This window comes from Nannospalax galili, unplaced genomic scaffold (genome assembly GCF_000622305.1).
Source record: "Nannospalax galili isolate Female #2095 unplaced genomic scaffold, S.galili_v1.0 scaffold591, whole genome shotgun sequence".
Taxonomy (NCBI): domain Eukaryota; kingdom Metazoa; phylum Chordata; class Mammalia; order Rodentia; family Spalacidae; genus Nannospalax; species Nannospalax galili.
The window spans coordinates 1380324-1390999 of record NW_008330926.1 but is presented as its reverse complement, the minus strand read 5'-3'; the positions used below and the strand labels follow the sequence as shown (position 1 = coordinate 1390999).

General features: G+C 41.4%; 1 pseudogene; it reads left to right on the top strand.

The window, feature by feature from the left end:
• The window catches only part of LOC115067690, an 8392-nt pseudogene extending 3425 nt beyond the window's left edge, over positions 1 to 4967 (top strand).
• The last annotated feature ends 5709 nt before the right edge of the window (positions 4968 to 10676 follow it).

The following is a 10676-nucleotide window of genomic DNA, read 5'->3' as shown; positions in this document are numbered from 1 at the left end:
AGCCCCGGGAATAATAGATAATAGCGTCACTGGACAACTTGCACTTTTAGCCCTTTCCACTCTTGGGCCCATAAAAATTAATCAGGGGGACCGGATTGCATACCTCCTACTACTCCCTGCCAATACAGATGCCCATTCTAATACTCCCCCGCTCTGGGCCTCCTGGGCCTTCAGAGATATATTGGGCACAGCAAGTTACTGAAGATAGGCCTATGCTCACCCTGTGGCTAGATGATAAGCCCTTTAGGGGACTCATTGATACTGGGGCCGATGCTACAATTATCTCTGAGTGACACTGGCCTAAGGAGTGGCCATGCACGGTTTCCATGACTCATCTAAAAGGAATAGGCCAGACCTCCCACCCTAAGCAGAGCTGTTTCTGTTTCACTGCATCATGGAACCTGCCTCTCTGGAAGGGCTTTCTTCCGTCAGAGCTCACTGGCCGTCCTGACTCCGTTAGTCGCTTCTGCTCCCCCTGCCCTTGTGGACCAGTGGCCAATGACCCGTGAAGAGAGGGAGAGACCCCCCCACACTTCTGGGGTTCCTGACTCTGTTTAGACCAGCATTTGGAGTGAGAGAGGACATTTGAGGCTTCCAGTCCTGTGGGCCCCTTCTGGTCAGTGTGGCCCATTCTGCTGTGGACTGGGCTGCTACCCATGACAGAGGCTTGTTTTATATGTGCAAATAAATCAGTTGTTTGGAAAAAAATGTGAAGGTTCTCAGAGGAACCTTCCATTCCTGGCTTTTTAAAGTCCTCACATTCCATCTGGCCATGGAAAATTATTTAATCTTCCTCTGTCTGAGTTTTTTCATCTGTAAAATGGGACTATGTGTAGCCATTTGCTAGTGTTGGTGGGTGGAGTTAATACGTGCTAAGTGCTTAGAACAGTTCCTGAATCTTATTTACATTATGCTCCAAGCTGTAAGCAAATTCATACTGCTATCTAATCACTTTAGGGGACAGCCCCATGATTAGGCCTGCCTCCAGAGAGCACCATAGCAGTCACACTCAGACCAAGAAAGGTGCTGAACTGTCAAAATCCATATATTGAAATTCTAACCCCAGTGTCTCTTGAGATGGGCTTTCAGGAGGTGATTAGACTCCCAGCCTTGAAGAATGTCAGCAGTAAAAGTGAAGGTACTCTTAGCGAAAGAGTGGGATCCTGTAACTTGGGGTGGAGATGTGTGGGAGAACCCTATTGAGGCTGAGGACTTTGTACCCCCAGCTTCTGAGGGATTTACTTGGTCAGATGAACTAATCTCCTACCCTTAGCAGAAAATGCATCCCCACACTCGCCCATCCCACCCTACCCTTGCCTAAGGGAACTATTCCCACATGGTAAGACAAAGCTGATGTCCCTCAGTGGCCACCAACTCTTACCTCTAACCAGACTCAAGTCTAGACAGGCCCCTGGAGGTGAGATGGAAAGTTTGAACCACGAGGAGATCACTATACCACTAAAGAACTTAATGAGTTTGCTAATTCATTTAAGGAGAAGTTTGGGGACTATGTATGGGAAAGGATTTTAAGGGTGTGTGTAGCCCGAAAATTACTCATTCCTCCAAAAAGAGAAAGCCAGCCAGGGGCAAGAAGAGGTGCAGAACCTGCTGTGATATGGAGAGGTAGCGCAGCCATGTAGGAGCCTCGGGGTGTTCTGTGGCACAGTGTGGGGCTTGAATGGCACCGGGGTTATGAGAAGGCATTTCTTTGTAAGTCAACCCCTCTCAAATGTCTTATAAACTACGCAAAATTCAAATAGAACTGTGTTATGCCGCTTGGTTGTTCCACATCAGGACCACAAGACCCTGAGTGAGTGAGGGTGGGTCAGACAGAGAGTGGGAAGGGGAAAATTTAGTGCAACATTGTGGGATAATGGTGGAAGGGTCATAAAATTGGATCAGACTGAGTTTATTGATATGGACCTGGTGAGAGGAGATTCTAGGTTTAATATGAAAGCTCTTGAAGTTTAAAAAGATGCTAAAAGTTTATTTATCAAAATATGGCCTACTGACAGAAAGCTAGAGATGCCTGATACTCCTTGACTTAATGTTTATGAAGAGATTTTAAGGCTCAAGCAAATTAGGATGCTCAAATGGATTTGATGTGTAAAACTGAATCCTCAACAATGGAGGGCCCAGAGGACATGCCTTTCACTGAGGTTGTAAGACATAAAATCCTGAGAGAGGCACCAGCACATTTGAGGAGCTTTGCTTTGTTTTCATGTTTTTTCTTTGTGCCAGATCTTAGAGTTGAAGATGCTGCTGCTCAGTTGCAGGAATTAAATGCAACAAATTTAACAGAACCACGGAGTAGGGGTCAGGTGGCAGCACTGAATCATCAAAAGCAAGGTAAGCCTACTCATAATGGGCAGCAAAGGCAAAACAATGCCTATAATGACATGACTCAAATGGATCTTTGGTACTGGCTAATCAATCAATCATTATATTTCCAGGGAAGAAGCAAATACATAGGAATTCTGTTTTCATTTGATCTGTATAAGCAGAAAAGCTGTAGAACAAATGATAGAACATCTACATTGGATCATAGCAATAAGGAGCCCTGTTCCGTCATCCAATTTCTAAACCTGAGTCAGTTTACAGACCCAGAACCCCTTGAATGAAGGGAAGTGTGGATTTCCTTGAGGAAGGACCTTGTCACTATACCAAAGAATTTTACTCTTAGCCTGTCTTTGATCTTTCCCCAGGGGGACCTGAAGCCTTTAACTAGGGTAACTGCACACTGGGGGAAAGGAGATAATCAGACTTTCCGAGGCCTACTGAATAATGATTCTGAGTTGACACTGATTCTGGGAGGTCCTGAAAAGCATTATGGCCCTTCAGTTAAAGTAGGGGCTTATGCAAGTAGGTGACAAATGGAGTTTTAGGTGGAGTCCAACTCAGAGTGGTCCAGTGAGACCCCAAACTCATCCTGTAGTTACTTCCCCAGTTTCAGAATGTACAATTGGAATAGATAAACTTAGAAGTTGGCAGAATCCTCACATTGGTTCCTTGACCTGTGGAGTGAGGGGCTATTATGGTTGGAAAAGCCAAATGGAAACCAGTGGAGTAGCCTCTACCAAGGAAACTAATGAACCCGAAATAGTTTTGTATTCCTGGAGGGATTGCAGAAATTAGTGCCACCATCAAGGATTTGAAAGATGCAGGATGGTGATTCCCACCACTCTTCTTTTAATTCTCCAATTTGGCCTGTACCAAAGAGATCATGGAGAATGACAGTTGACTATCAAAAACTTAATAAGTAGTGACTGCAATTGCAGCTGCTGTACCAGATGTGGTTTTCTTACTTGAGCAGATCAATACATCTCCTGGTATGCAGCTATTGATCTGGTAAATACTTTCTTCTCAATACCTGTCCATAAGGACCACCAGAAGCAATTTGCTTTCAGCTGTCATGGTCAGCAGTACACCTTTACTGTTCTACCTCAAGGGTATATTAAGTCTCCAGCTTTCTGCTGTAACTTAGTTTGAAGGGATGTTAATGACTGTAGAAGTAAGTGCGGCCTGAATAACCACTGCAAATGTGCCAAAAACATCTGGCTGAGGCAAACCTGTGTTCTGTCAAAAGACATAGAGACGGCTGACACGAAAATGGCCCGATACAGACAGCCAATGAGGAACAGACCTGACCTATCAATGGACCAATGGGACACCAGGAGGGGGGATATAAGGGAGCCCCATATCTGCAGTAAAGGAGTCTGCAGCTGCTCGCACTGCCTGCTTGTCACCTGACTCCTGGAGTCTGCATCGTGACTCTGTGCCGACTCTACCCCCGCCCGGAGGGCCCCGGACACCTGTAACAAATGACGATAGAAAATAAATCCAATCAAAATTCAAGGGCCTTCTGCCTCAGTGAAATTTCTAGTTCAGTGGTGTGGAGAATGCGGAGACATTCATTCTAAAGTAAAGGATAAATCATTGCACTTGGTGCCTCTCTCCATCAAGGAAGAAGCACAACAATACTCAGTGGGCTCCTTTGGATTCTGGAGGCAGCACATTCCTTATTGGGGTGTGTTACTATGACCCATATATCAAGTGGCTTGGAAGGCAGTGAACTTTGAGTGGGGATTGGAACAGAAAAGGCTCTTCAACAGGTCCAGGCTGCTGTGCAGGCTGCAGTGCCCCTTGGGCCATATGATCCAGTAGACCTGCTTGAGGTGTCAGTAGCAGATAGAGATGCCATTTGGAGTGTCTGGCAGGTCTCCATAGGGGAATCACAGTGGAGGCCATTGGGATTTTGGAGTAAAGCTTTATGTTCATCTGCAGACAACTATTCTCTCTTTGAAAGACAGCTCTTAGCTTGTTATTGGAAACCACATATCTGACAATGGGCCACCCAGTTGCCATGTGACCTGAGCTGACCATCATGAGCTGGGTGTTATCTGGCTGACCAAGCCATGAAGGAGGTGTACAGCAACAATTCATTATCACACGGAAGTGGTATATTTGTGATCAGGCCAGAGTAGGCCCTTAGGGGCACAAACAAGTTACATGAAGAAGTTGCCCAAATGCTTATAGTTCCTACTCCTGTTACAATGCTTTCTGTTCTCAAGCATGCATCTATGGCTTCATGGGGTGTGCCCTATGATTGGTTGACTGAGGAAAAGAAGATTGGGGCTTGGTTTACAGATGGTTCTGCACGTTACACAGGCACCACCCAAAAGTGGACAGCTGCGCATTGGAGCCAATTTCTGCCACAACCTTGAAGGACACTGTGAAGGAAAGTCTTCACAGTTGGCAGGACTTAGGGCAGTGCACATGGTTGTGCAGATGTTTAGGAGAAATGGCTGGAAGTGTGATTATATACTGATTCATGGGCTGTGGTAAATCATTTGGCTGGGTGGTCAGGGACTTGGATGGAGCATGACTGGAAAAATGGTGAGAAAGACATTTGGGAAGGAAGTATGTGGATCGATCCTTCCACAGATGTGAAGATACTTTACTATTAATAAATCCAGAGTTCAAAGTCTCTGCTGATACCCAAAGCAATCTTAATTGCAGCCCTTGAAAAATCAAAAGAGAAATTACATACTTCCAGCGTACAATGGAACTGAATACACATCCCCATTCTTTTATTTATTTTTTATTTCTAAAAAATTATTTAATAACCACATAATTAGTAGAAGTATTTCATTACAACAGCACTGACATAGTCAATAACAGTTTCTAGAGCAAAGATGCATCTCTTTCAAAATTAGCTGTAATTTTTAGGTTCACAGTGTTGAATTAATACAGTTATATGTAATTGTACTCAGTATAAACCCTGTAAGACATAAAATTGAATGAGGCTTTAAAATTTAAAAAAGATTCCCATTTCATTAAAAAATACACTATTTCATACAGAAAAACTCATTTTTAATGCAACTAACAGATGTTTGCATATGCATCTCTAATCTCTATATATCTGATTATTATTAGCCGCAGTCAGTTACTTTCTGAAATCCTTGGCACCTGAGCATGGACACAAATTCATCAGGTAGATTTCAGTGGTAATGTTTTTCATATTTACTAATTAACATGAAGCAAATTTTTATGCTTCTTCCTTAAATATAACTCATTTTTAAATTTACTTATATTTTTGTGTATTCATAAGAAATTCCCAAACAATCTTACTCATCTTTATACCTGCATCCCAAATGTCACCCTTTCATATCCTCCCTCCCCACTGGAGCCCATATACTCTGTCATCCCTGTTGCTGTCCACTGTGTTATCAGTGCTCCCAGCCATTCCCCAGTGCTAGTCCATCCTCTGAGTCTAGTCAGCCTATCTAGAAATCTTTGTTTTAGGAAGATCAGCTCTTCCTCATCTAGCAGCAATCAGTTGCCAACATTCCTTTAGATAAGATTGGATGTTCATAGAACTGTTTTCCCAGTTCTCTGCTGGGTTACTATCTGGGAGTCTCTTGGGCCACCCTGGCCACAACTCAAAGGAAGGTATCTCCTGTCTGGCATTGTTTCTTGTTATGTAACCTTTAGCTATACACATGGAATCTTAAATAATTATATTAATCTCTTTAATCTTTGGTTATACTTTCCTTCTGATGTTTAATACCATGCATTTGGCCCAGATAAACCAATTTATTTTTACTCTTAAGGTTGTTTGAGGATCTGTTCCTCAGGGGTCATATGGGCTTAGGAGGAGCCCCTAGCTCCTTTCCTCTACCAGTTCCAGATATGTAAAGATAAGCCAAAAGTCTGGCTCGACCATGGATGGCTTCACTTGGAAGCATGGAGGAAATGTTTCCTCTGTGTTGACCCTCCTCTTTGTAGACTGGACACTGGTTCAAGTCCATTTGGTGGGGTTTCCATGGCCTCCTTAATGTTTTCTTTGCGTTGATCTTCCTCTTTGTAGACTGGACACTGGTTCAAGTCCATTTGGTGGGGTTTCCATGGCCTCCCTAAACAAGATGACGGGTGACTCACCACAGTTACGGGGCATTTTGAGGGATGCTCCATAGTCCCCTGGAACTTAGTTGACCTTGGAGGTCAAGGAGCAAAAACTGTTCTTTAAGTCCCTCTGACTGGATCAGTATAGGCTTAAAAGTATGGCTGTTAAACATCCAAGAAAGTTAGTTCCACCAGTCTGCTACTTTTAATTACCATGCACTATGTAGCTAACACTTGGGCGAAAACCAAATGTTCTCAGATAAACCTTGACTAGACATATATTTTGTTCCTTCACCTAGTTGTATGTATAATTTGTCAGTAGATTGTTGGACTAATATGGTTCCTTCTGTTCTTTTTTTCAAACTAGCTAGGCATTATTTATCTCTCTCATTGTCTAACCCTTTCATTATGGTTTCCCCATTTAAGGTGCCCCCATTTTTCCCAGTTCTCCCTTAATAATATCCTTCCTATGGTCCCACCTCTCTTGAGCTCCTTCTTTCCCTTTATCCCCAAGGTTCCTTTTATAACCATCCCTCCCCCCTCCCATTAAAATAACCCAGTTTTAATCCATATCTACCTCAGTAACACCTGTTTTCTACTCTTCTTCTCTTTCAGGTTCTTTATTTTCCTTTACCTCCCTGTTTCCTTTCCATTATCCTGATTACTTCACTTAGTATAACAGTTTCTAGATCCATCCATTTACCTGCAAATTTCATTATTTCATCTTTCTTCACTGCTGAATAGAACTCCACTGTGTAAATACACCACATTTTTCTTAACCACTTGTCAATCGAGGGACACTTAGGTTGTTTCCATCTCTTAGGTATTGTGAAAAGAGAAACAACAAACATGGATGTACAAGTGCCTCTGAAATAGGAAGTGTTCTCTGGGTATATTCCAAGGAGTGGTATAACTAGGTCAAATGATAGGTTCATTTTTAGTTTTTTTTTCTTTTTGAAGCAGGGTCTCCATGTAGCCCCAGCTGTCCTGGAACTCAGTATGTAGACCAGGCTGGCCTTGAACGTACAGAGATCTGCCTGCCTCTGCCTCCCAACTGCTGGGACTACAGGTGTGCGCCACCATGCCTGGCTCATTTTTAGTTTTTTAAAGGGTTCTCCACACTGCTTTCCATAGGGGTTGAACAAGCTTGCAATCCCACAGCAGTGGATGAGCATTCCCCCTTCCCCACATCCTCTCCAACATTTGGTATCATTTGTTCTCTTGATCTTAGCCAGTCTGACTGGGGTAAGATGAAATCTTAAAGTGGTTTTAATTTGCATTTCCCTAATTACTAATGATGTTGAACATCTTTTAAAAACTTTAAAAAATTTTTATTTATTATTTTTATTTTTTATGTGTATGTGTGTATTGCCTGCATGTAGGTAAGTGCTCCTGTGTTGTACAATGCCTGTGGAGGACAGAAGAGGCTGTCAGATCCCCTGGAACTGGAGTTATGGACAGCTGTTAGCTGTCATGTGGGTGCTGGGATTCGAACCCTGGTCTTCTGCAAGAACAGCCAGTGTTCTTAACCATCGAGCCATCTCCAGCACATGAACACCTTTTAAGATTCTTCTTAGAATCTTAAAAATTCTTTTGAGAACTCTCTGTTCAGCTCCTTAGCCCATCATTTAATTGGGTCACTTTCTTTCTCTGTTTTTTGAGTTCTTTATATATTCTGGATGTTAAACCTCTGTCAGATGTGTCCCTGGTGAAGATTTTCTCCCACTTTGTGGGTTTTCTCTTCACTTCCTTGGTTGCTTCTTTTGATGTACAGAAGCTTTTTAGTTTAATGAAATCCCATTTGCTGATTCTTGACCTTGTTTCCTGAGTAATTAATGTCCAGTTTAGGAAATCCTTTCTTACACCTATATCTTGTAGGCTATTGCCAATGTTTTCTTCTAACAGTTTCAGAGTTTGAGGTTTTATATTGAGGTCTTTGATCCATTTGTAAGTGACTTCTGTGCAAAGAAGAAAGATTCTTCTACAGAAGAATGGAGATGCAGAAGGTAGAGATGCAGTTTTGCCAGCACCATTTGCTGAACATGCTGTCTTTCCTCCAGTGAATGTTCTTGGCCCCTTTGTCAAATATCGGGTGGCCGAAATTGCATGTACTCGTATTCAGGTCTTCAGTTTTGTTCCATTGATCTATGGGTCTATTTTTGTGCCAGTACCATGTTGTTTTATGATTATAGCTCTGTAATACAGCTTAAAATCTGGTATAGTAATCCCCCAAGCATTGCTCTTAGTGCTCAGGGTTGCTTTGGCTATCCGAGGTCTCTTTTACTTCCATATGAATCTTAGTATGGTTTTGTCCAATTTTGTGAAAAATGTCATGGGGATTTTGATTGGCATTGCATTGAATCTATAAATGGCTTTTGGTAGGACAGTCATTTTCACAATATTAATTCTTCCAATCCATGAACATGGGAGGTCCTTCCATCTTCTGATGTCTTCCTCAATCTCTTTCTTTAAAGATTAAAATTTTTCATTGTAGAAGTCTTTAATATCTTTGGTCAGGTTTATTCCGAGATATTTTATTTTTTTGAAACTATTGTGAAGGGGAGTGTTTCCATGTACCCTTTCTCTAATTGCTTGTTATTGGTATATAGAAAGGCTACAGACTTTTGTAGGTTAATTTTATAACCTGCCACTTACTGAATGTGTTAATAATTTCTAGGGGTTTTCTGGTGGGATTTTTGGCATCTCTGAGATATAATATCATATCATCTGCAAAAGGATAATTTGATCTCTTCTTTTCCAATTATTACTCCTTTAATTTCCTGCTCTTGTCTTATTGCTCTTGCAAGAGTTTCAAGCACTATGTTAAAGAGAAGTGGAGATAGTGGACAGCCTTGTCTGGTTCCTGATTTCAATGGGAATGCTTCCCAGTTTTTCTCCATTTAGAATGATGTTGGCCGTGGGTTCGTTATATATGGCTTTAAATATGTTGAGGTATGTTCCCTCCAGTCCAGTTCCCTCTAGGACTTTGAACATAAATGCATGCTGAATTTTGACAAAGGCCTTCCCTTCATGGCGGATGATTTTTTTGATGTGTGTTTGTGTGCGGTTTGCAAGTATCTTGTTGGGAATTTTTGCATCTATGTTCATTAAGGATATGGGTCTATAGTTTTCCTTTTTGGTTGTATCTTTACCTGGCTTTAGTATTAGAGTGATGCTGGCTTCATAGAAGGAATTTGGAAGTTCTCTCTCCATTTCTATCTTTTTTAATAAATTAAGTAGTATTGGATGTAGATCTTCTTTAAATGTCTGAAGGAATTCTGCTGTAATTCCATCTGATCCTGGGCTTTTTTTAGTCGGGAGGTTTTGTGTTACTGCTTCAATTTCTTTTTGTGTTATGGGTCTGTTTAAGCTGTTAATCTCTTCTTGGTTTAGTTTTAGTGGTTCCTAGACCTTGAGATATCCATCTATTTCTTTTAGGTTTTCAAATTTAGTAGCATATTAGTTTTTTAAAGTATTCCCTTATAATGTTCTGTACCTTTCTGGTGTCTGTTGTGATGTTTCCCCTTCCATCTCTGATTTTGTTGATTTGGAGGTGCTCTTTCTTTTGGTTAGCTGGGCTAGTGGTCTGTCAATCGATGTTGCTTTTCAAGTGTGTTGAGTTAGAATGTTAAGTCATTTATTTGTGGTTCTTTCCGATTTTTTGATGTAGGCACTTGGAGCTATAAACTTCCCTCTACGGACAGCTTTCAGTGTGTCCTGAGGTTTTTTTGTGTTGTATTGTCCTTTTCATTTATTTCCAGGAACACTTATATTTCTTTCTTAATTTCTCTTTTGACCCATTCATCATTCAGAGGTGTGTTATTTAATCTCCATGTGTTCATGTGGTGATTAGGGCTTCTTCGGGTGTTGATTGTAAGCTTTATTACATTGTGGTCTGATAGAACACATGGAATTATTTCAATCTTTTTGTATTTGCTGAGCTTTGTTTTGTGTCCCAGTATATGGTCGATTTTGGAGAAAGTTCCATGGGGTGCTCAGTACAAAGTACGTCCTTTGGTGTTTGGGTGGAATACTCGGTAGATATCTGTTAAGTCCATTTGATATATGGTTTTGTTTAATTCAGATGTCCCTCTGTTAAGTCTCTGGCCTGTTGACCTATCTAATGGAGATAGTGGGGTATTGAAGTCCCCTACTATTAATGAGTTGGGGTTAATTTGGGTCTTAAGTCCTGTAGTATTGTTTTTATGAAGTTGTGTGCACCAGAGTTTGGTGAATATATGTTCATGATTGTAATATCTTCTTGATTGATT